Source organism: Somniosus microcephalus, unplaced genomic scaffold (assembly GCF_052327205.1).
Source record: "Somniosus microcephalus isolate GS21.2 unplaced genomic scaffold, FLI_Smic_1.0 unresolved_chr1, whole genome shotgun sequence".
Lineage (NCBI taxonomy): Eukaryota > Metazoa > Chordata > Chondrichthyes > Squaliformes > Somniosidae > Somniosus > Somniosus microcephalus.
The window spans coordinates 72,896,083-72,920,321 of record NW_028225179.1 but is presented as its reverse complement, the minus strand read 5'-3'; the positions used below and the strand labels follow the sequence as shown (position 1 = coordinate 72,920,321).

The 24,239-nt window shown below is 55.8% G+C and overlaps 1 protein-coding gene across 1 annotated transcript in view; it reads right to left on the bottom strand.

Moving 5' to 3' along the window:
* LOC147095490 (uncharacterized) overlaps positions 1-24,239 on the bottom strand; it is a 263,751-nt gene that overhangs the window by 1,606 nt on the left and 237,906 nt on the right. The window lies entirely within an intron of this gene.

Here is a 24,239-nt window from a genome sequence, read left to right as displayed (position 1 = left end):
GGCACCATCAGGAGAGAGCTGCACACAATGGGGTCAGGGATGAGTGACCTTCAGGAGAAAGCTACACAAAATGGGGTCAGGGGTGAGTGACCTTCAGGAGAGAACTGCACGCAACGGGGTCAGTGGGTGAAGGACCTTCAGGAGAGGGTGACACACAATGGGGTCAGGGGGTGAGTGACCTTCAGGAGAGAACGGCACACAATGGGGTCAGGGGTTGAGTGACCTTCAGGAGAAAGCTTCACACAATGGAGTCAGGGGTGAGTGACCTTCAGGATAGACCTGCACACAACGGGGTCAGGGGGTGAGTGACCTTCAGGAGAGAGCTACACACAATGGGGTCAGGGGTGAGTGACCTTCAGGAGAGAGCTACACGCAATGGGGTCAGGGGTGAGTGACCTTCAGGAGAGAGCTACATGCAATGGGGTCAGGGGTGAGTGACCTTCAGGAGAGAGCTACATGCAATGGGGTCAGGGGTGAGTCACCTTCAGGAGAGAGCTACACACAATGGGGTCAGGGGGTGAGTGACCTTCAGGAGAGATCTACACACAATGGGGTCAGGGGGGTGAGTGACCTTCAGGAGAGAACTACACACAATGGGGTCAGGGGTGAGTGACCTTCATGAGAGAGCTACACACAACGGGGTCAGGGGGTAAAGGACCTTCAGGAGAGAGCTGCATGCAATGGGTTCAGGGGTGAGTGACCTTCAGGCAAGAGCTACACACAACGTGGTCAGGGGGTGAGTGACCTTCAGGAGAGAGCTACACAAAATGGGGTCAGGGGTGAATGACCTTCAGGTTGAGCGAAACACAATGGGGTCGGGGTGAGTGACCTTCAGGAAAGAGCTACACACAATGGGGTCAGTGGGTGAGTGACCTTCAGGAGAGAGCTACACCCAATGGGGTCAGGGGGTGAGTGACTTTCAGGAGAGAGCTACACACAACGGGGTCAGGGGGTAAAGGATCTTCAGGAGAGAACTAAACACAATGGGGTCAGGAGTGAGTGACCTTCAGGAGCGAGCTGCACACAATGGGGTCAGGGGTGAGTGACCTTCAGGAGAGAGCTGCACACAAAGGGGTCAGGGGTGAGTGAACTTCAGGAGAGAGCTACGCACAATGGGGTCAGGGGTGAGTGACCTTCACGAGAGAGCTACACACAATGGGTTCAGGGGTGAGTGACCTTCAGGAGAGAGCTACACACAATGGGGTCAGGGGTGAGTGACCTTCAGGAGAGAGCTACGCACAATGGGGTCAGGGGGTAAATGATCTTCAGGAGAGAGCTACACACAATGGGGTCAGGGGTGAGTGACCTTCAGGAGAGAGCGACACACAATAGGGTCATGGGGTGAGTGACATTCAGGAGAGAGCTACAAGCAATGGGGTCAGGGGTGAGTGACCTTCAGGAGAGAGCTACATGCAATGGGTTCAGGGGTGAGTGACCTTCAGTCAAGAGCTACACACAATGGGGTCAGGGGGTGAGTGACCTTCAGGAGAGAGCTACACACAATGGGGTCAGGGGGTGAGAGACCTTCAGGAGAGAGCTACACACAATGGGGTCAGGGGTGAATGCCCTTCAGGAGAGAACTACACCCAATGGGGTCATTGGGTGAGTGACCTGCAGGAGAGTGCAACACCCAATGGGGTCAGGGGTTGAGTGACCTTCAGGAGAGAGCTACACCCAATGGGGTCAGGGGGTGAGTGACCTTCAGGGGAGAGCTGCCACAATGGGGTCAGGGGGGAGTGACCTTCAGGAGAGAGCTACACACAATGGGGTCAGTGGTTGAGTGACCTTCAGGAGAGAGCTGCCACAATGGGGTCAGGGGTGAGTGACCTTCAGGAGAGAGCTGCACACAATGGGGTCAGGGGGTGAGTGACCTTCAGGAGAGAGCTGCCGCAATGGGGTCAGGGGTGAGTGACCTTCAGGAGAGAGCTGCACACAATGGGGTCAGGGGTGAGTGGCCTTCAGGAGCGAGCTACACACAATGGGTTCAGGGGTGAGTGACCTTCAGGAGAGAGCTACACACAATGGGGTCAGGGGGTGAGAGACCTTCAGGAGCGAGCTACACACAATGGGTTCAGGGGGTGAGTGACCTTCTGGAGAGAGCTGCACACAGTGGGGTCAGGGGGTGAGTGACCTTCAGGAGCGAGCTGCACACAATGGGGTCAGGGGTGAGTGACCTTCAGGAGCGAGCTACACACAATGGGGTCAGGGGTGAGTGACCTTCAGGCAAGAGCTACACACAACGTGGTCAGGGGGTGAGTGACCTTCAGGAGAGAGCTACACAAAATGGGGTCAGGGGTGAATGACCTTCACGTTGAGCGACACACAATGGGGTCAGTGGGTGAGTGACCTTCAGGAGAGAGCTACACACAATGGGGTCAGGGGGTAAAGGACCTTCAGGAGAGAACTCAACACAGTGGGGTCAGGGGGTGAGTGACCTTCAGGAGCGAGCTACACACAACGGGGTCAGGGGTGAGTGACCTTCAGGAGAGAGCTGCACACAACGGGGTCCGGGGGTGAAGGAACTTCAGGAGAGAGCTACACACAATGGGGTCAGGGGTGAGTGACCTTAAGGAGAGAACTGCACACAATGGGGTCAGGGGGTGAGTGACCTTCAGGAGAGAGCTACACACAATGGGGTCAGGGGTTGAAGGACCTTCAGGAGAGAGCGAAACACAATGGGGTCAGGGTGAGTGACCTTCAGGAAAGAGCTACACACAACGGGGTCAGGGGGTGAAGGACCTTCAGGAGAGAGCGACGCACAATGGGGTCAGGGATGAGTGACCTTCAGGAGAGAGCTACATACAACGGGGTCAGGGGGTGAAGGACCTTCAGGAGAGAGCGACACACAATGGGGTCAGGGGGTGAGTGACCTTCAGGAGAGAACTGCACACAATGGGGTCAGGGGTGAGTGACCTTCACGAGAGAGCTACACACAATGGGTTCAGGGGTGAGTGACCTTCAGGAGAGAGCTACACACAATGGGGTCAGGGGTGAGTGACCTTCAGGAGAGAGCTACGCACAATGGGGTCAGGGGGTAAATGATCTTCAGGAGAGAGCTACACGCAATGGGGTCAGGGGTGAGTGACCTTCAGGAGAGAGCTACACACAATAGGGTCATGGGGTGAGTGACCTTCAGGAGAGAGCTACAAGCAATGGGGTCAGGGGTGAGTGACCTTCAGGAGAGAGCTACATGCAATGGGGTCAGGGGGTGAGAGACCTTCAGGAGAGAGCTACACACAATGGGGTCAGGGGTGAATGCCCTTCAGGAGAGAACTACACCCAATGGGGTCATTGGGTGAGTGACCTGCAGGAGAGTGCAACACCCAATGGGGTCAGGGGTTGAGTGACCTTCAGGAGAGAGCTACACCCAATGGGGTCAGGGGGTGAGTGACCTTCAGGGGAGAGCTGCCACAATGGGGTCAGGGGTGAGTGACCTTCAGGAGAGAGCTACACACAATGGGGTCAGTGGTTGAGTGACCTTCAGGAGAGAGCTGCTACAATGGGGTCAGGGGTGAGTGACCTTCAGGAGAGAGCTGCACACAATGGGGTCAGGGGGTGAGTGACCTTCAGGAGAGAGCTCCCGCAATGGGGTCAGGGGTGAGTGACCTTCAGGAGAGAGCTGCACACAATGGGGTCAGGGGTGAGTGGCCTTCAGGAGCGAGCTACACACAATGGGTTCAGGGGTGAGTGACCTTCAGGAGAGAGCTACACACAATGGGGTCAGGGGGTGAGTGACCTTCAGGAGCGAGCTACACACAATGGGTTCAGGGGGTGAGTGACCTTCTGGAGAGAGCTGCACACAGTGGGGTCAGGGGGTGAGTGACCTTCAGGAGCGAGCTGCTCACAATGGGGTCAGGGGTGAGTGACCTTCAGGAGCGAGCTACACACAATGGGGTCAGGGGGTGAGTGACCTTCAGGAGAGAGGTACACAAAATGGGGTCAGGGGTGAATGACCTTCACGTTGAGCGACACACAATGGGGTCAGTGGGTGAGTGACCTTCAGGAGAGAGCTACACACAATGGGGTCAGGGGGTAAAGGACCTTCAGGAGAGAACTCAACACAGTGGGGTCAGGGGGTGAGTGACCTTCAGGAGCGAGCTACACACAACGGGGTCAGGGGTGAGTGACCTTCAGGAGAGAGCTGCACACAACGGGGTCCGGGGGTGAAGGAACTTCAGGAGAGAGCGACACACAATGGGGTCAGGGGTGAGTGACCTTAAGGAGAGAACTGCACACAATGGGGTCAGGGGGTGAGTGACCTTCAGGAGAGAGCTACACACAATGGGGTCAGGGGTTGAAGGACCTTCAGGAGAGAGCGAAACACAATGGGGTCAGGGTGAGTGACCTTCAGGAAAGAGCTACACACAACGGGGTCAGGGGGTGAAGGACCTTCAGGAGAGAGCGACGCACAATGGGGTCAGGGATGAGTGACCTTCAGGAGAGAGCTACATACAACGGGGTCAGGGGGTGAAGCACCTTGAGGAGAGAGCGACACACAATGGGGTCAGGGGGTGAGTGACCTTCAGGAGAGAACTGCACACAATGGGGTCAGGGGGTGAGTGACCTTCAGGAGAGAGCTACACACAACGGGGTCAGGGGGTGAGTGACATTCAGGAGAGAACTGCACACAATGGGGTCAGGGGGCGAAGGACCTTCATGAGAGAGCTACACACAATGGGGTCAGAGGTGAGTGACCTTCAGGAGAGAGCTACACACAATGGGGTCAGGTGGTGAGTGACATTCAGGAGAGAGCTACACACAATGGGGTCAGGGGGTGAGTGACCTTCAGGTTAGAGCTCCACACAATGGGTCAGTGGGTGAGCGACCTTCAGGAGAGAGCTACACACAATGGGGTCAGGGGGGTGAGTGACCTTCATGAGAGAGCTACACACAACGGGGTCAGGGGGTGAGTGACCTGCAGGAGAGAGCTACACACAACCTGGCCAGGGGGTAAAGGACCTTCAGGAGAGAGCTACACACAATGGGGTCATTGGGTAAATGACCTTCAGGAGAGAGCTACACACAATGGGGTCAGGGGTGAGTGACCTTCAAGAGAGAGAGACACACAATGGGTTCAGGGGCTGAGTGACCTTCACGAGAGAGGTAAATGCAATGGGTTCAGGGGGGACTGACCTTCAGGCAAAAGCTACACACAATGGGGTCAGTGGTTGAGTGACCTTCAGGAGAGAGCTGCCACAATGGGGTCAGGGGTGAGTGACCTTCAGGAGAGAGCTGCACACAATGGGGTCAGGGGGTGAGTGACCTTCAGGAGAGAGCTGCCGCAATGGGGTCAGGGGTGAGTGACCTTCAGGAGAGAGCTGCACACAATGGGGTCAGGGGTGAGTGGCCTTCAGGAGCGAGCTACACACAATGGGTTCAGGGGTGAGTGACCTTCAGGAGAGAGCTACACACAATGGGGTCAGGGGGTGAGAGACCTTCAGGAGCGAGCTACACACAATGGGTTCAGGGGGTGAGTGACCTTCTGGAGAGAGCTGCGCACAGTGGGGTCAGGGGGTGAGTGACCTTCAGGAGCGAGCTGCACACAATGGGGTCAGGGGTGAGTGACCTTCAGGAGCGAGCTACACACAATGGGGTCAGGGGTGAGTGACCTTCAGGCAAGAGCTACACACAACGTGGTCAGGGGTTGAGTGACCTTCAGGAGAGAGCTGCACAAAATGGGGTCAGGGGTGAATGACCTTCACGTTGAGCGACACACAATGGGGTCAGTGGGTGAGTGACCTTCAGGAGAGAGCTACACACAATGGGGTCAGGGGGTAAAGGACCTTCAGGAGAGAACTCAACACAGTGGGGTCAGGGGGTGAGTGACCTTCAGGAGCGAGCTACACATAATGGGGTCAGGGGTGAGTGACCTTCAGGAGAGAGCTGCACACAACGGGGTCCGGGGGTGAAGGAACTTCAGGAGAGAGCGACACACAATGGGGTCAGGGGTGAGTGACCTTAAGGAGAGAACTGCACACAATGGGGTCAGGGGTGAGTGACCTTCACGAGAGAGCTACACACAATGGGTTCAGGGGTGAGTGACCTTCAGGAGAGAGCTACACACAATGGGGTCAGGGGTGAGTGACCTTCAGGAGAGAGCTACGCACAATGTGGTCAGGGGGTAAATGATCTTCAGGAGAGAGCTACACACAATGGGGTCAGGGGTGAGTGACCTTCAGGAGAGAGCTACACACAATAGGGTCATGGGGTGAGTGACCTTCAGGAGAGAGCTACAAGCAATGGGGTCAGGGGTGAGTGACCTTCAGGAGAGAGCGACATGCAATGGGGTCAGGGGGTGAGAGACCTTCAGGAGAGAGCTACACACAATGGGGTCAGGGGTGAATGCCCTTCAGGAGAGAACTACACCCAATGGGGTCATTGGGTGAGTGACCTGCAGGAGAGTGCAACACCCAATGGGGTCAGGGGTTGAGTGACCTTCAGGAGAGAGCTACACCCAATGGGGTCAGGGGGTGAGTGACCTTCAGGGGAGAGCTGCCACAATGGGGTCAGGGGTGAGTGACCTTCAGGAGAGAGCTACACACAATGGGGTCAGTGGTTGAGTGACCTTCAGGAGAGAGCTGCCACAATGGGGTCAGGGGTGAGTGACCTTCAGGAGAGAGCTGCACACAATGGGGTCAGGGGGTGAGTGACCTTCAGGAGAGAGCTGCCGCAATGGGGTCAGGGGTGAGTGACCTTCAGGATAGAGCTCCACACAATGGGTCAGTGGGTGAGTGACCTTCAGGAGAGATCTACACACAATGGGGTCAGGGGGGTGAGTGACCTTCATGAGAGAGCTACACACAACGGGGTCAGGGGGTGAGTGACCTGCAGGAGAGAGCTACACACAACCTGGCCAGGGGGTAAAGGACCTTTAGGAGAGAGCTACACACAATGGGGTCATTGGGTAAATGACCTTCAGGAGAGAGCTACACACAATGGGGTCAGGGGTGAGTGACCTTCAAGAGAGAGAGACACACAATGGGTTCAGGGGCTGAGTGACCTTCACGAGAGAGCTAAATGCAATGGGTTCAGGGGGGACTGACCTTCAGGCAAGAGCTACACACAAAGTGGTCAGGGGGTGAGTGACCTTCAGGAGAGAGCTACACGCAATGGGCTCAGGGGTGAGTGACCTTCAGGAGAGAGCTATACACAATGGCGTCAGGGGGTGAAGGACCTTCAGGAGAGAGCTACACGCAATGGGCTCAGGGGTGAGTGACCTTCAGGAGAGAGCTACATACAACGGGGTCAGGGGGTGAAGGACCTTCAGGAGAGAGCGACACACAATGGGGTCAGGGGGTGAGTGACCTTCAGGAGAGAACTGCACACAATGGGGTCAGGGGTGAGTGACCTTCACGAGAGAGCTACACACAATGGGTTCAGGGGTGAGTGACCTTCAGGAGAGAGCTACACACAATGGGGTCAGGGGTGAGTGACCTTCAGGAGAGAGCTACGCACAATGTGGTCAGGGGGTAAATGATCTTCAGGAGAGAGCTGCACACAATGGGGTCAGGGGTGAGTGACCTTCAGGAGAGAGCTACACACAATAGGGTCATGGGGTGAGTGACCTTCAGGAGAGAGCTACAAGCAATGGGGTCAGGGGTGAGTGACCTTCAGGAGAGAGCGACATGCAATGGGGTCAGGGGGTGAGAGACCTTCAGGAGAGAGCTACACACAATGGGGTCAGGGGTGAATGCCCTTCAGGAGAGAACTACACCCAATGGGGTCATTGGGTGAGTGACCTGCAGGAGAGTGCAACACCCAATGGGGTCAGGGGTTGAGTGACCTTCAGGAGAGAGCTACACCCAATGGGGTCAGGGGGTGAGTGACCTTCAGGGGAGAGCTGCCACAATGGGGTCAGGGGTGAGTGACCTTCAGGAGAGAGCTACACACAATGGGGTCAGTGGTTGAGTGACCTTCAGGAGAGAGCTGCCACAATGGGGTCAGGGGTGAGTGACCTTCAGGAGAGAGCTGCACACAATGGGGTCAGGGGGTGAGTGACCTTCAGGAGAGAGCTGCCGCAATGGGGTCAGGGGTGAGTGACCTTCAGGATAGAGCTCCACACAATGGGTCAGTGGGTGAGTGACCTTCAGGAGAGATCTACACACAATGGGGTCAGGGGGGTGAGTGACCTTCATGAGAGAGCTACACACAACGGGGTCAGGGGGTGAGTGACCTGCAGGAGAGAGCTACACACAACCTGGCCAGGGGGTAAAGGACCTTTAGGAGAGAGCTACACACAATGGGGTCATTGGGTAAATGACCTTCAGGAGAGAGCTACACACAATGGGGTCAGGGGTGAGTGACCTTCAAGAGAGAGAGACACACAATGGGTTCAGGGGCTGAGTGACCTTCACGAGAGAGGTAAATGCAATGGGTTCAGGGGGGACTGACCTTCAGGCAAGAGCTACACACAAAGTGGTCAGGGGGTGACTGACCTTCAGGAGAGAGCTACACGCAATGGGCTCAGGGGTGAGTGACCTTCAGGAGAGAGCTATACACAATGGCGTCAGGGGGTGAGTGACCTTCAGGAGAGAGCTACACACAATGGGGTCAGGGGGTAAAGGACCTTCAGGAGAGAACTACACACAATGGGGTCAGGGGTGAGTGACCTTCAGGAGAGAGCTACACAGAATGGGGTCAGGGGGTGAGTGACCTTCAGGATAGAGCTACACACAATGGGGTCAGGGGTGAGTGACCTTCAAGAGAGAACTACACACAATGGGGTCAGGGGGGTGAATGACCTTCAGGAGAGAGCTACGCACAATGGGGTCAGGGGTGAGTGACCTTCAGGATAGAGCTACACACAACAGGGTCAGGGGGTGAGTGACCTTAAGGAGAGAGCTACACACAACAGGGTCAGGGGGTGAGTGACCTTAAGGAGAGAGCTACACACAACGGGGTCAGGGGGTAAAGGACCTTCAGGAGAGAACTACACACAATGGGGTCAGGGGTGAGTGACCTTCAGGAGAGAGCTACACACAATGGGGTCAGGGGTGAGTGACCTTCAGGAGAGAGCTACACACAATGGGGTCAGGGGGTGAGTAACCTTCAGGAGAGAACTACACCCAATGGGGTCAGGGGGTGAGTGACCTTCAGGAGAGAGCTACACACAATGGGGTGAGGGGTGAGTGACCTTCAGGAGAGAACTGCATGCAACGGGGTCAGTGGATGAAGGACCTTCAGGAGAGGGTGACACACAATGGGGTCAGGGGGTGAGTGACCTTCAGGAGAGAGCGACACACAATGGGGTCAGGGGTGAGTGACCTTCTAGGGAGAAGTACACACAATGGGGTGAGGGGTGAGCAACCTTCAGGATAGAGCTACACACAATGGGGTCAGGGGGGTGAATGACCTTCAGGAGAGAGCTACGCACAATGGGGTCAGGGGGTGAGTGACCTTCAGGAGAGAACTACACACAATGGGGTCAGGGGTGAGTGACCTTCAGGGGCGAGCTACACACAATGGGGTCAGGGGTGAGTGACCTTCAGGAGAGAGCTACGCACAATGGGGTCAGGGGTGAGTGACCTTCACGAGAGAGCTACGCACAATGGGGTCAGGGATGAGTGACCTTCACGAGAGAGTTACACACAATGGGGTCAGGGGTGAGTGACCTTCAGGAGAGAGCTACACACAATGGGGTCAGGGGTGAGTGACCTTCAGGAGAGAGCTACGCACAATGAGGTCAGAGGGTAAATGACCTTCAGGAGAGAGCTGCACACAATGGGGTCAGTGGGTGAGTGACCTTCAGGAGAGAGCTACACGCAATGGGGTCAGGGGTGAGTGACCTTCAGGCAAGAGCTACACACAATATGGTCAGGAAGTGAGTGACCTTCAGGAGAGAGCTACATGCAATGGGTTCAGGGGTGAGTGACCTTCAGGCAAGAGCTACACACAACGTGGTCAGGGGGTGAGTGACCTTCAGGAGAGAGCTACACACAATGGGGTCAGGGGTGAATGACCTTCAGGGAGAGCGACACACAATGGGGTCAGGGAGTGAGTGACCTTCAGGAAAGAGCTACACACAATGGGGTCAGGGGGTGAGTGACCTTCAGGAGAGAGCTACACGCAATGGGTTCAGGGGTGAGTGACATTCAGGCAAGAGCTCCACACAATGGGGTCAGGGGGTGAGTGAGCTTCAGGAGAGAGCTACACACAATGGGGTCAGGGGGTGAGTGACCTTCAGGAGAGAGCTACACACAATGCGGTCAGGGGTGAATGACCTTCAGGGGAGAACTACACACAATGGGGTCAGTGGGTGAGTGACCTTCAGGAGAGAGCTACACCCAATGGGGTCAGCGGGTGAGTGACCTTCAGGAGAGAGCTACACCCAATGGGGTCAGGGGGTGAGTGACCTTCAGGGGAGAGCTGCCACAATGGGTTCAGGTGTGAGTGACCTTCAGGAGAGAGCTGCACACAATGGGGTCAGGGGTGAGTGAACTTCAGGAGAGAGCTACACACAATGGGGTCAGTGGTTGAGTGACCTTCAGGAGAGAGCTGCCACAATGGGGTCAGGGGTGAGTGATCTTCAGGAGAGAGCTGCACACAATGGTGTCAGGGGTCAGTGACCTTCAGGAAAGAGCTACACACAATGGGGTCAGGGGTGAGTGACCTTCAGGAGAGAGCTACACACATTGGGGTCAGGGTTGAGTGACCTTCAGGAGAGAACTGCACACAATGGGGTCAGGGGGGAGTGACCTTCAGGAGAGAGCTACACACAATGGGGTCAGGGGTGAGTGACATTCAGGAAAGAGCTACACACAATGGGGTCAGGGGTGAGTGACCTTCAGGAGAGAGCTACACACAATGGTGTCAGGGGGTGAGTGACCTTCAGGAGACAGCTACGCACAATGGGGTCAGGGGTGAGTGACCTTCAGGAGAGAGCTACACACAATGAGGTCAGGGGGTGAATGACCTTCAGGAGAGAGCGACACCCAATGGGGTCAGGGGTTGAGTGACCATCAGGAGAAAGCTTCACACAATGGGGTCAGGGGTGAGTGACCTTCAGGAGAGAGCTAAACACAATGGGGTCAGGGGGGTGAGTGACCTTCAGGAGACAGCTACGCACAATGGGGTCAGGGGTGAGTGACCTTCAGGAGCGAGCTACACACAATGAGGTCAGGGGGTGAATGACCTTCAGGAGAGAGCTACACACAATGGGGTCAGGGGTGAGTGACCTTCAGGAGAGAGCTACACGCAATGGGGTCAGGGGTGAGTGACCTTCAGGAGAGAGCTACATGCAATGGGGTCAGGGGTGAGTGACCTACAGGAGAGAGCTACATGCAATGGGGTCAGGGGTGAGTGGCCTTCAGGAGAGAACTGCACGCAACGGGGTCAGGGGGTATGTGACCTTCATGGGAGAGCTACACACAACGGGGTCAGGGGGTAAAGGACCTTCAGGAGCGAGCTACACACAATGAGGTCAGGGGGTGAATGACCTTCAGGAGAGAGCTACACACAATGGGGTCAGGGGTGAGTGACCTTCAGGAGAGAGCTACACACAATGGGGTCAGGGGTGAGTGACCTTCAGGAGAGAGCGACACACAATGGGGTCAGGTGGTGAGTAACCTTCAGGAGAGAACTACAACCAATGGGGTCAGGGGGTGAGTGACCTTCAGGAGAGCGCTACACACAATGGGGTCAGGGGTGAGTGACCTTCAAGGGAGAAATACACACAATGGGGTGAGGGGTGAGTGACCTTCAGGAGAGAACTGCATGCAACGGGGTCAGGGAGTGAGTGACCTTCAGGAGAGAGCGACACACAATGCGGTCAGGGGGGTGAATGACCTTCAGGAGAGAGCTACGCACAATGGGGTCAGGGGTGAGTGACCTTCAAGGGAGAAGTACACACAATGGGGTGAGGGGTGAGCAACCTTCAGGAGAGAGCTACGCACAATGGGGTCAGGGGGTGAGTGACCTTCAGGAGAGAACTACACACAATGGGGTCAGGGGTGAGTGACCTTCAGGAGCGAGCTACACACAATGGGGTCAGGGGTGAGTGACCTTCAGGAGAGAACTACACACAATGGGGTCATGGGTGAGTGACCTTCAGGAGAGAGCTACGCACAATAGGGTCAGGGGTGAGTGACCTTCACGAGAGAGCTACGCACAATGGGGTCAGGGATGAGTGACCTTCACGAGAGAGTTACACACAATGGGGTCAGGGGTGAGTGACCTTCAGGAGAGAGCTACACACAATGGGGTCAGGGGTGAGTGACCTTCAGGAGAGAGCTGCGCACAATGGGGTCAGAGGGTAAATGACCTTCAGGAGAGAGCTGCACACAATGGGGTCAGGGGTGAGTGACCTTCAAGAGAGAGAGACACACAATGGGTTCAGGGGCTGAGTGACCTTCAGGAGAGAGCTACACGCAATGGGGTCAGGGGTGAGTGACCTTCAGGCAAGAGCTACACACAATATGGTCAGGAAGTGAGTGACCTTCAGGAGAGAGCTACATGCAATGGGTTCAGGGGTGAGTGACCTTCAGGCAAGAGCTACACACAACGTGGTCAGGGGGTGAGTGACCTTCAGGAGAGAGCTACACACAATGGGGTCAGGGGTGAATGACCTTCAGGGAGAGCGACACACAATGGGGTCAGGGAGTGAGTGACCTTCAGGAAAGAGCTACACACAATGCGGTCAGGGGGTGAGTGACCTTCAGGGGAGAGCTACACGCAATGGGTTCAGGGGTGAGTGACATTCAGGCAAGAGCTCCACACAATGGGGTCAGGGGGTGAGTGAGCTTCAGGAGAGAGCTACACACAATGGGGTCAGGGGGTGAGTGACCTTCAGGAGAGAGCTACACACAATGGGTTCAGGGGTGAGTGACATTCAGGCAAGAGCTACACACAACGGGGTCAGGGGGTGAGTGACCTTCAGGAGAGAGCTACACGCAATGGGTTCAGGGGTGAGTGACATTCAGGCAAGAGCTCCACTCAATGGGGTCAGGGGGTGAGTGAGCTTCAGGAGAGAGCTACACACAATGGGGTCAGGGGGTGAGTGACCTTCAGGAGAGAGCTACACACAATGCGGTCAGGGGGTGAGTGACCTTCAGGGGAGAACTACACACAATGGGGTCAGTGGGTGAGTGACCTTCAGGAGAGAGCTACACCCAATGGGGTCAGGGGTGAGTGACCTTCAGGCAAGAGCTACACACAATATGGTCAGGAAGTGAGTGACCTTCAGGAGAGAGCTACATGCAATGGGTTCAGGGGTGAGTGACCTTCAGGCAAGAGCTACACACAACGTGGTCAGGGGGTGAGTGACCTTCAGGAGAGAGCTACACACAATGGGGTCAGGGGTGAATGACCTTCAGGGAGAGCGACACACAATGGGGTCAGGGAGTGAGTGACCTTCAGGAAAGAGCTACACACAATGGGGTCAGGGGGTGAGTGACCTTCAGGAGAGAGCTACACGCAATGGGTTCAGGGGTGAGTGACATTCAGGCAAGAGCTCCACACAATGGGGTCAGGGGGTGAGTGAGCTTCAGGAGAGAGCTACACACAATGGGGTCAGGGGGTGAGTGACCTTCAGGAGAGAGCTACACACAATGCGGTCAGGGGTGAATGACCTTCAGGGGAGAACTACACACAATGGGGTCAGTGGGTGAGTGACCTTCAGGAGAGAGCTACACCCAATGGGGTCAGCGGGTGAGTGACCTTCAGGAGAGAGCTACACCCAATGGGGTCAGGGGGTGAGTGACCTTCAGGGGAGAGCTGCCACAATGGGTTCAGGTGTGAGTGACCTTCAGGAGAGAGCTGCACACAATGGGGTCAGGGGTGAGTGAACTTCAGGAGAGAGCTACACACAATGGGGTCAGTGGTTGAGTGACCTTCAGGAGAGAGCTGCCACAATGGGGTCAGGGGTGAGTGATCTTCAGGAGAGAGCTGCACACAATGGTGTCAGGGGTCAGTGATCTTAAGGAGAGAGCTACACCCAATGGGCTCAGGGGGTGAGTGACATTCAGGGGAGAGCTACAAACAATGGGGTCAGGGGTGAGTGACCTTCAGGTGAGAGCTACACCCAATGGGCTCAGGGGGTGAGTGACATTCAGGGGAGAGCTACAAACAATGGGGTCAGGGGTGAGTGACCTTCAGGAGAGAACTGCACACAATGGGGTCAGGAGTGAGTGATCTTCAGGATAGAACTGCACACAATGGGGTCAGGGGTGAGTGACCTTCAGGAAAGAGCTACACACAATGGGGTCAGGGGTGAGTGACCTTCAGGAGAGAGCTACACACATTGGGGTCAGGGTTGAGTGACCTTCAGGAGAGAACTGCACACAATGGGGTCAGGGGTGAGTGACCTTCAGGAGAGAGCTACACACAATGGGGTCAGGGGTGAGTGACATTCAGGAGAGAGCTACACACAATGGGGTCAGGAGTGAGTGACCTTCAGGAGAGAGCTACACACAATGGTGTCAGGGGGTGAGTGACCTTCAGGAGACAGCTACGCACAATGGGGTCAGGGGTGAGTGACCTTCAGGAGAGAGCTACACACAATGAGGTCAGGGGGTGAATGACCTTCAGGAGAGAGCGACACCCAATGGGGTCAGGGGTTGAGTGACCATCAGGAGAAAGCTTCACACAATGGGGTCAGGGGTGAGTGACCTTCAGGAGAGAGCTAAACACAATGGGGTCAGGGGGGTGAGTGACCTTCAGGAGACAGCTACGCACAATGGGGTCAGGGGTGAGTGACCTTCAGGAGCGAGCTACACACAATGAGGTCAGGGGGTGAATGACCTTCAGGAGAGAGCTACACACAATGGGGTCAGGGGTGAGTGACCTTCAGGAGAGAGCTACACGCAATGGGGTCAGGGGTGAGTGACCTTCAGGAGAGAGCTACATGCAATGGGGTCAGGGGTGAGTGACCTACAGGAGAGAGCTACATGCAATGGGGTCAGGGGTGAGTGGCCTTCAGGAGAGAACTGCACGCAACGGGGTCAGGGGGTATGTGACCTTCATGGGAGAGCTACACACAACGGGGTCAGGGGGTAAAGGACCTTCAGGAGCGAGCTACACACAATGAGGTCAGGGGGTGAATGACCTTCAGGAGAGAGCTACACACAATGGGGTCAGGGGTGAGTGACCTTCAGGAGAGAGCGACACACAATGGGGTCAGGTGGTGAGTAACCTTCAGGAGAGAACTACAACCAATGGGGTCAGGGGGTGAGTGACCTTCAGGAGAGCGCTACACACAATGGGGTCAGGGGTGAGTGACCTTCAAGGGAGAAATACACACAATGGGGTGAGGGGTGAGTGACCTTCAGGAGAGAACTGCATGCAACGGGGTCAGGGAGTGAGTGACCTTCAGGAGAGAGCGACACACAATGCGGTCAGGGGGGTGAATGACCTTCAGGAGAGAGCTACGCACAATGGGGTCAGGGGTGAGTGACCTTCAAGGGAGAAGTACACACAATGGGGTGAGGGGTGAGCAACCTTCAGGAGAGAGCTACGCACAATGGGGTCAGGGGGTGAGTGACCTTCAGGAGAGAACTACACACAATGGGGTCAGGGGTGAGTGACCTTCAGGAGCGAGCTACACACAATGGGGTCAGGGGTGAGTGACCTTCAGGAGAGAACTACACACAATGGGGTCATGGGTGAGTGACCTTCAGGAGAGAGCTACGCACAATAGGGTCAGGGGTGAGTGACCTTCACGAGAGAGCTACGCACAATGGGGTCAGGGATGAGTGACCTTCACGAGAGAGTTACACACAATGGGGTCAGGGGTGAGTGACCTTCAGGAGAGAGCTACACACAACGGGGTCAGGGGTGAGTGACCTTCAGGAGAGAGCTGCGCACAATGGGGTCAGAGGGTAAATGACCTTCAGGAGAGAGCTGCACACAATGGGGTCAGGGGTGAGTGACCTTCAAGAGAGAGAGACACACAATGGGTTCAGGGGCTGAGTGACCTTCAGGAGAGAGCTACACGCAATGGGGTCAGGGGTGAGTGACCTTCAGGCAAGAGCTACACACAATATGGTCAGGAAGTGAGTGACCTTCAGGAGAGAGCTACATGCAATGGGTTCAGGGGTGAGTGACCTTCAGGCAAGAGCTACACACAACGTGGTCAGGGGGTGAGTGACCTTCAGGAGAGAGCTACACACAATGGGGTCAGGGGTGAATGACCTTCAGGGAGAGCGACACACAATGGGGTCAGGGAGTGAGTGACCTTCAGGAAAGAGCTACACACAATGCGGTCAGGGGGTGAGTGACCTTCAGGGGAGAGCTACACGCAATGGGTTCAGGGGTGAGTGACATTCAGGCAAGAGCTCCACACAATGGGGTCAGGGGGTGAGTGAGCTTCAGGAGAGAGCTACACACAATGGGGTCAGGGGGTGAGTGACCTTCAGGAGAGAGCTACACACAATGGGTTCAGGGGTGAGTGACATTCAGGCAAGAGCTACACACAACGGGGTCAGGGGGTGAGTGACCTTCAGGAGAGAGCTACACGCAATGGGTTCAGGGGTGAGTGACATTCAGGCAAGAGCTCCACTCAATGGGGTCAGGGGGTGAGTGAGCTTCAGGAGAGAGCTACACACAATGGGGTCAGGGGGTGAGTGACCTTCAGGAGAGAGCTACACACAATGCGGTCAGGGGGTGAGTGACCTTCAGGGGAGAACTACACACAATGGGGTCAGTGGGTGAGTGACCTTCAGGAGAGAGCTACACCCAATGGGGTCAGCGGGTGAGTGACCTTCAGGAGAGAGCTACACCCAATGGGGTCAGGGGGTGAGTGACCTTCAGGGGAGAGCTGCCACAATGGGGTCAGGTGTGAGTGACCTTCAGGAGAGAGCTGCACACAATGGGGTCAGGGGTGAGTGACCTTCAGGAGAGAGCTACACACAATGGGGTCAGTGGGTGAGTGACCTTCAGGAGAGAGCTACACACAATGGGGTCAGGGGTGAGTGACCTTCAGGAGAGAGCTGCCACAATGGGGTCAGGGGTGAGTGACCTTCAGGTGAGAGCTACACCCAATGGGGTCAGGGGGTGAGTGACATTCAGGAGAGAACTGCACACAATGGGGTCAGGGGTGAGTGACCTTCAGGAGAGAACTGCACACAATGGGGTCAGGGGTGAGTGACCTTCAGGAAAGAGCTACACACAATGGGGTCAGGGGTGAGTGACCTTCAGGAGAGAGCTACACACATTGGGGTCAGGGGTGAGTGACATTCAGGGGAGAGCTACAAACAATGGGGTCAGGGGTGAGTGACCTTCAGGTGAGAGCTACACCCAATGGGGTCAGGGGGTGAGTGACATTCAGGGGAGAACTGCACACAATGGGGTCAGGGGTGAGTGACCTTCAGGAGAGAACTGCACACAATGGGGTCAGGGGTGAGTGACCTTCAGGAAAGAGCTACACACAATGGGGTCAGGGGTGAGTGACCTTCAGGAGAGAGCTACACACATTGGGGTCAGGGGTGAGTGACCTTCAGGAGAGAACTGCACACAATGGGGTCAGGGGTGAGTGACCTTCAGGAGAGAACTGCACACAATGGGGTCAGGGGTGAGTGACCTTGAGGAGAGAGCTACACGCAATGGGGTCAGGGGTGAGTGACCTTCAGGCAAGAGCTACACACAATATGGTCAGGAAGTGAGTGACCTTCAGGAGAGAGCTACATGCAATGGGTTCAGGGGTGAGTGACCTTCAGGCAAGAGCTACACACAACGTGGTCAGGGGGTGAGTGACCTTCAGGAGAGAGCTACACACAATGGGGTCAGGGGTGAATGACCTTCAGGGAGAGCGACACACAATGGGGTCAGGGAGTGAGTGACCTTCAGGAAAGAGCTACACACAATGCGGTCAGGGGGTGAGTGACCTTCAGGGGAGAGCTACACGCAATGGGTTCAGGGGTGAGTGACATTCAGGCAAGAGCTCCACACAATGGGGTCAGGGGGTGAGTGAGCTTCAGGAGAGAGCTACACACAATGGGGTCAGGGGGTGAGTGACCTTCAGGAGAGAGCTACACACAATGGGTTCAGGGGTGAGTGACATTCAGGCAAGAGCTACACACAACGGGGTCAGGGGGTGAGTGACCTTCAGGAGAGAGCTACACGCAATGGGTTCAGGGGTGAGTGACATTCAGGCAAGAGCTCCACAAAATGGGGTCAGGGGGTGAGTGAGCTTCAGGAGAGAGCTACACACAATGGGGTCAGGGGGTGAGTGGCCTTCAGGAGAGAGCTACACACAATGCGGTCAGGGGGTGAGTGACCTTCAGGGGAGAACTACACACAATGGGGTCAGTGGGTGAGTGACCTTCAGGAGAGAGCTACACCCAATGGGGTCAGCGGGTGAGTGACCTTCAGGAGAGAGCTACACCCAATGGGGTCAGGGGGTGAGTGACCTTCAGGGGAGAGCTGCCACAATGGGGTCAGGTGTGAGTGACCTTCAGGAGAGAGCTGCACACAATGGGGTCAGGGGTGAGTGACCTTCAGGAGAGAGCTACACACAATGGGGTCAGTGGGTGAGTGACCTTCAGGAGAGAGCTACACACAATGGGGTCAGGGGTGAGTGACCTTCAGGAGAGAGCTGCCACAATGGGGTCAGGGGTGAGTGACCTTCACGACGCAGCTACACACAATGGGGTCGGGGTGAGTGATCTTCAGGAGAGAGCTGCACACAATGGTGTCAGGGGTGAGTGATCTTCAGGAGAGAGCTGCATACAATGGGGTCAGGGGTGAGCGACCTTCAGGAGAGAACTACACACAATGGTGTCAGTGGGAGTGACCTTCAGGAGAGAGCTACACCCAATGGGCTCAGGGGGTGAGTGACATTCAGGGGAGAGCTACAAACAATGGGGTCAGGGGTGAGTGACCTTCAGGTGAGAGCTACACCCAATGGGGTCAGGGGGTGAGTGACATTCAGGAGAGAACTGCACACAATGGGGTCAGGGGTGAGTGACCTTCAGGAGAGAAATGCACACAATGGGGTCAGGGGTGAGTGACCTTCAGGAAAGAGCTACACACAATGGGGTCAGGGGTGAGTGACCTTCAGGAGAGAGCTACACACATTGGGGTCAGGGGTGAGTGACCTTCAGGAGAGAACTGCACACAATGGGGTCAGGGGTGAGTGACCTTCAGGAGAGAACTGCACACAATGGGGTCAGGGGTGAGTGACCTTCAGGAAAGAGCTACACACAATGGGGTCAGGGGTGAGTGACCTTCAGGAGAGAGCTACACACAATGGGGTCAGGGGTGAATGACCTTCAGGAGAGAGCTACACACAATGGTGTCAAGGGGTGAGTGACCTTCAGGAGACAGCTACGCACAATGGGGTCAGGGGTGAGTGACCTTCAGGAGAGAGCTACACACAATGAGGTCAGGGGGTGAATGACCTTCAGGAGAGAGCAACACCCAATGGGGTCAGGGTTTGAGTGACCATCAGGAGAAAGCTTCACACAATGGGGTCAGGGGTGAATGACCTTCAGGAGCGAGCTACACACAATGGGGTCAGGGGTGAGTGACCTTCAGGCAAGAGCTACACACAACGTGGTCAGGGGTTGAGTGACCTTCAGGAGAGAGCTGCACAAAATGGGGTCAGGGGTGAATGACCTTCACGTTGAGCGACACACAATGGGGTCAGTGGGTGAGTGACCTTCAGGAGAGAACTACACACAATGGGGTCAGGGGGTAAAGGACCTTCAGGAGAGAACTCAACACAGTGGGGTCAGGGGGTGAGTGACCTTCAGGAGCGAGCTACACACAATGGGGTCAGGGGTGAGTGACCTTCAGGAGAGAGCTGCACACAACGGGGTCCGGGGGTGAAGGAACTTCAGGAGAGAGCGACACACAATGGGGTCAGGGGTGAGTGACCTTAAGGAGAGAACTGCACACAATGGGGTCAGGGGGTGAGTGACCTTCAGGAGAGAGCTACACACAATGGGGTCAGGGGTTGAAGGACCTTCAGGAGAGAGCGAAACACAATGGGGTCAGGGAGAGTGACCTTCAGGAAAGAGCTACACACAATGGGGTCAGGGGGTGAAGGACCTTCAGGAGAGAGCGACGCACAATGGGGTCAGGGATGAGTGACCTTCAGGAGAGAGCTACATACAACGGGGTCAGGGGGTGAAGGACCTTCAGGAGAGAGCGACACACAATGGGGTCAGGGGGTGAGTGACCTTCAGGAGAGAACTGCACACAATGGGGTCAGGGGTGAGTGACCTTCACGAGAGAGCTACACACAATGGGTTCAGGGGTGAGTGACCTTCAGGAGAGAGCTACACACAATGGGGTCAGGGGTGAGTGACCTTCAGGAGAGAGCTACGCACAATGTGGTCAGGGGGTAAATGATCTTCAGGAGAGAGCTACACACAATGGGGTCAGGGGTGAGTGACCTTCAGGAGAGAGCTACACACAATAGGGTCATGGGGTGAGTGACCTTCAGGAGAGAGCTACAAGCAATGGGGTCAGGGGTGAGTGACCTGCAGGAGAGTGCAACACCCAATGGGGTCAGGGGTTGAGTGACCTTCAGGAGAGAGCTACACCCAATGGGGTCAGGGGGTGAGTGACCTTCAGGGGAGAGATGCCACAATGGGGTCAGGGGTGAGTGACCTTCAGGAGAGAGCTACACACAATGGGGTCAGTGGTTGAGTGACCTTCAGGAGAGAGCTGCCACAATGGGGTCAGGGGTGAGTGACCTTCAGGAGAGAGCTGCACACAATGGGGTCAGGGGGTGAGTGACCTTCAGGAGAGAGCTGCCACAATGGGGTCAGGGGTGAGTGACCTTCAGGATAGAGCTCCACACAATGGGTCAGTGGGTGAGTGACCTTCAGGAGAGATCTACACACAATGGGGTCAGGGGGGTGAGTGACCTTCATGAGAGAGCTACACACAACGGGGTCAGGGGGTGAGTGACCTGCAGGAGAGAGCTACACACAATCTGGCCAGGGGGTAAAGGACCTTTAGGAGAGAGCTACACACAATGGGGTCATTGGGTAAATGACCTTCAGGAGAGAGCTACACACAATGGGGTCAGGGGTGAGTGACCTTCAAGAGAGAGAGACACACAATGGGTTCAGGGGCTGAGTGACCTTCACGAGAGAGCTAAATGCAATGGGTTCAGGGGGGACTGACCTTCAGGCAAGAGCTACACACAAAGTGGTCAGGGGGTGAGTGACCTTCAGGAGAGAGCTACACGCAATGGGCTCAGGGGTGAGTGACCTTCAGGAGAGAGCTATACACAATGGCGTCAGGGGGTGAGTGACCTTCAGGAGAGAGCTACACACAATGGGGTCAGGGGGTAAAGGACCTTCAGGAGAGAACTACACACAATGGGGTCAGGGGTGAGTGACCTTCAGGAGAGAGCTACACAGAATGGGGTCAGGGGGTGAGTGACCTTCAGGATAGAGTTACACACAATGGGGTCAGGGGTGAGTGACCTTCAAGAGAGAACTACACACAATGGGGTCAGGGGGGTGAATGACCTTCAGGAGAGAGCTACGCACAATGGGGTCAGGGGTGAGTGACCTTCAGGATAGAGCTACACACAACAGGGTCAGGGGGTGAGTGACCTTAAGGAGAGAGCTACAAACAACAGGGTCAGGGGGTGAGTGACCTTAAGGAGAGAGCTACACACAACGGGGTCAGGGGGTAAAGGACCTTCAGGAGAGAACTACACACAATGGGGTCAGGGGTGAGTGACCTTCAGGAGAGAGCTACACACAATGGGGTCAGGGGTGAGTGACCTTCAGGAGAGAGCTACACACAATGGGGTCAGGGGGTGAGTAACCTTCAGGAGAGAACTACACCCAATGGGGTCAGGGGGTGAGTGACCTTCAGGAGAGAGCTACACACAATGGGGTGAGGGGTGAGTGACCTTCAGGAGAGAACTGCATGCAACGGGGTCAGTGGGTGAAGGACCTTCAGGAGAGGGTGACACACAATGGGGTCAGGGGGTGAGTGAACTTCAGGAGAGAGCGACACACAATGGGGTCAGGGGTGAGTGACCTTCAAGGGAGAAGTACACACAATGGGGTGAGGGGTGAGCAACCTTCAGGATAGAGCTACACACAATGGGGTCAGGGGGGTGAATGACCTTCAGGAGAGAGCTACGCACAATGGGGTCAGGGGGTGAGTGACCTTCAGGAGAGAACTACACACAATGGGGTCAGGGGTGAGTGACCTTCAGGGGCGAGCTACACACAATGGGGTCAGGGGTGAGTGACCTTCAGGAGAGAGCTACGCACAATGGGGTCAGGGGTGAGTGACCTTCACGAGAGAGCTACGCACAATGGGGTCAGGGATGAGTGACCTTCACGAGAGAGTTACACACAATGGGGTCAGGGGTGAGTGACCTTCAGGAGAGAGCTACACACAATGGGGTCAGGGGTGAGTGACCTTCAGAAGAGAGCTACGCACAATGAGGTCAGAGGGTAAATGACCTTCAGGAGAGAGCTGCACACAATGGGGTCAGTGGGTGAGTGACCTTCAGGAGAGAGCTACACGCAATGGGGTCAGGGGTGAGTGACCTTCAGGCAAGAGCTACACACAATATGGTCAGGAAGTGAGTGACCTTCAGGAGAGAGCTACATGCAATGGGTTCAGGGGTGAGTGACCTTCAGGCAAGAGCTACACACAACGTGGTCAGGGGGTGAGTGACCTTCAGGAGAGAGCTACACACAATGGGGTCAGGGGTGAATGACCTTCAGGGAGAGCGACACACAATGGGGTCAGGGAGTGAGTGACCTTCAGGAAAGAGCTACACACAATGGGGTCAGGGGGTGAGTGACCTTCAGGAGAGAGCTACACGCAATGGGTTCAGGGGTGAGTGACATTCAGGCAAGAGCTCCACACAATGGGGTCAGGGGGTGAGTGAGCTTCAGGAGAGAGCTACACACAATGGGGTCAGGGGGTGAGTGACCTTCAGGAGAGAGCTACACACAATGCGGTCAGGGGTGAATGACCTTCAGGGGAGAACTACACACAATGGGGTCAGTGGGTGAGTGACCTTCAGGAGAGAGCTACACCCAATGGGGTCAGCGGGTGAGTGACCTTCAGGAGAGAGCTACACCCAATGGGGTCAGGGGGTGAGTGACCTTCAGGGGAGAGCTGCCACAATGGGGTCAGGTGTGAGTGACCTTCAGGAGAGAGCTGCACACAATGGGGTCAGGGGTGAGTGAACTTCAGGAGAGAGCTACACACAATGGGGTCAGTGGTTGAGTGACCTTCAGGAGAGAGCTGCCACAATGGGGTCAGGGGTGAGTGATCTTCAGGAGAGAGCTGCACACAATGGTGTCAGGGGTCAGTGATCTTAAGGAGAGAGCTACACCCAATGGGCTCAGGGGGTGAGTGACATTCAGGGGAGAGCTACAAACAATGGGGTCAGGGGTGAGTGACCTTCAGGTGAGAGCTACACCCAATGGGCTCAGGGGGTGAGTGACATTCAGGGGAGAGCTACAAACAATGGGGTCAGGGGTGAGTGACCTTCAGGAGAGAACTGCACACAATGGGGTCAGGAGTGAGTGATCTTCAGGATAGAACTGCACACAATGGGGTCAGGGGTGAGTGACCTTCAGGAAAGAGCTACACACAATGGGGTCAGGGGTGAGTGACCTTCAGGAGACAGCTACACACATTGGGGTCAGGGTTGAGTGACCTTCAGGAGAGAACTGCACACAATGGGGTCAGGGGTGAGTGACCTTCAGGAGAGAGCTACACACAATGGGGTCAGGGGTGAGTGACATTCAGGAGAGAGCTACACACAATGGGGTCAGGGGTGAGTGACCTTCAGGAGAGAGCTACACACAATGGTGTCAGGGGGTGAGTGACCTTCAGGAGACAGCTACGCACAATGGGGTCAGGGGTGAGTGACCTTCAGGAGAGAGCTACACACAATGAGGTCAGGGGGTGAATGACCTTCAGGAGAGAGCGACACCCAATGGGGTCAGGGGTTGAGTGACCATCAGGAGAAAGCTTCACACAATGGGGTCAGGGGTGAGTGACCTTCAGGAGAGAGCTACACACAATGGGGTCAGGGGGGTGAGTGACCTTCAGGAGACAGCTACGCACAATGGGGTCAGGGGTGAGTGACCTTCAGGAGCGAGCTACACACAATGAGGTCAGGGGGTGAATGACCTTCAGGAGAGAGCTACACACAATGGGGTCAGGGGTGAGTGACCTTCAGGAGAGAGCTACACGCAATGGGGTCAGGGGTGAGTGACCTTCAGGAGAGAGCTACATGCAATGGGGTCAGGGGTGAGTGACCTACAGGAGAGAGCTACATGCAATGGGGTCAGGGGTGAGTG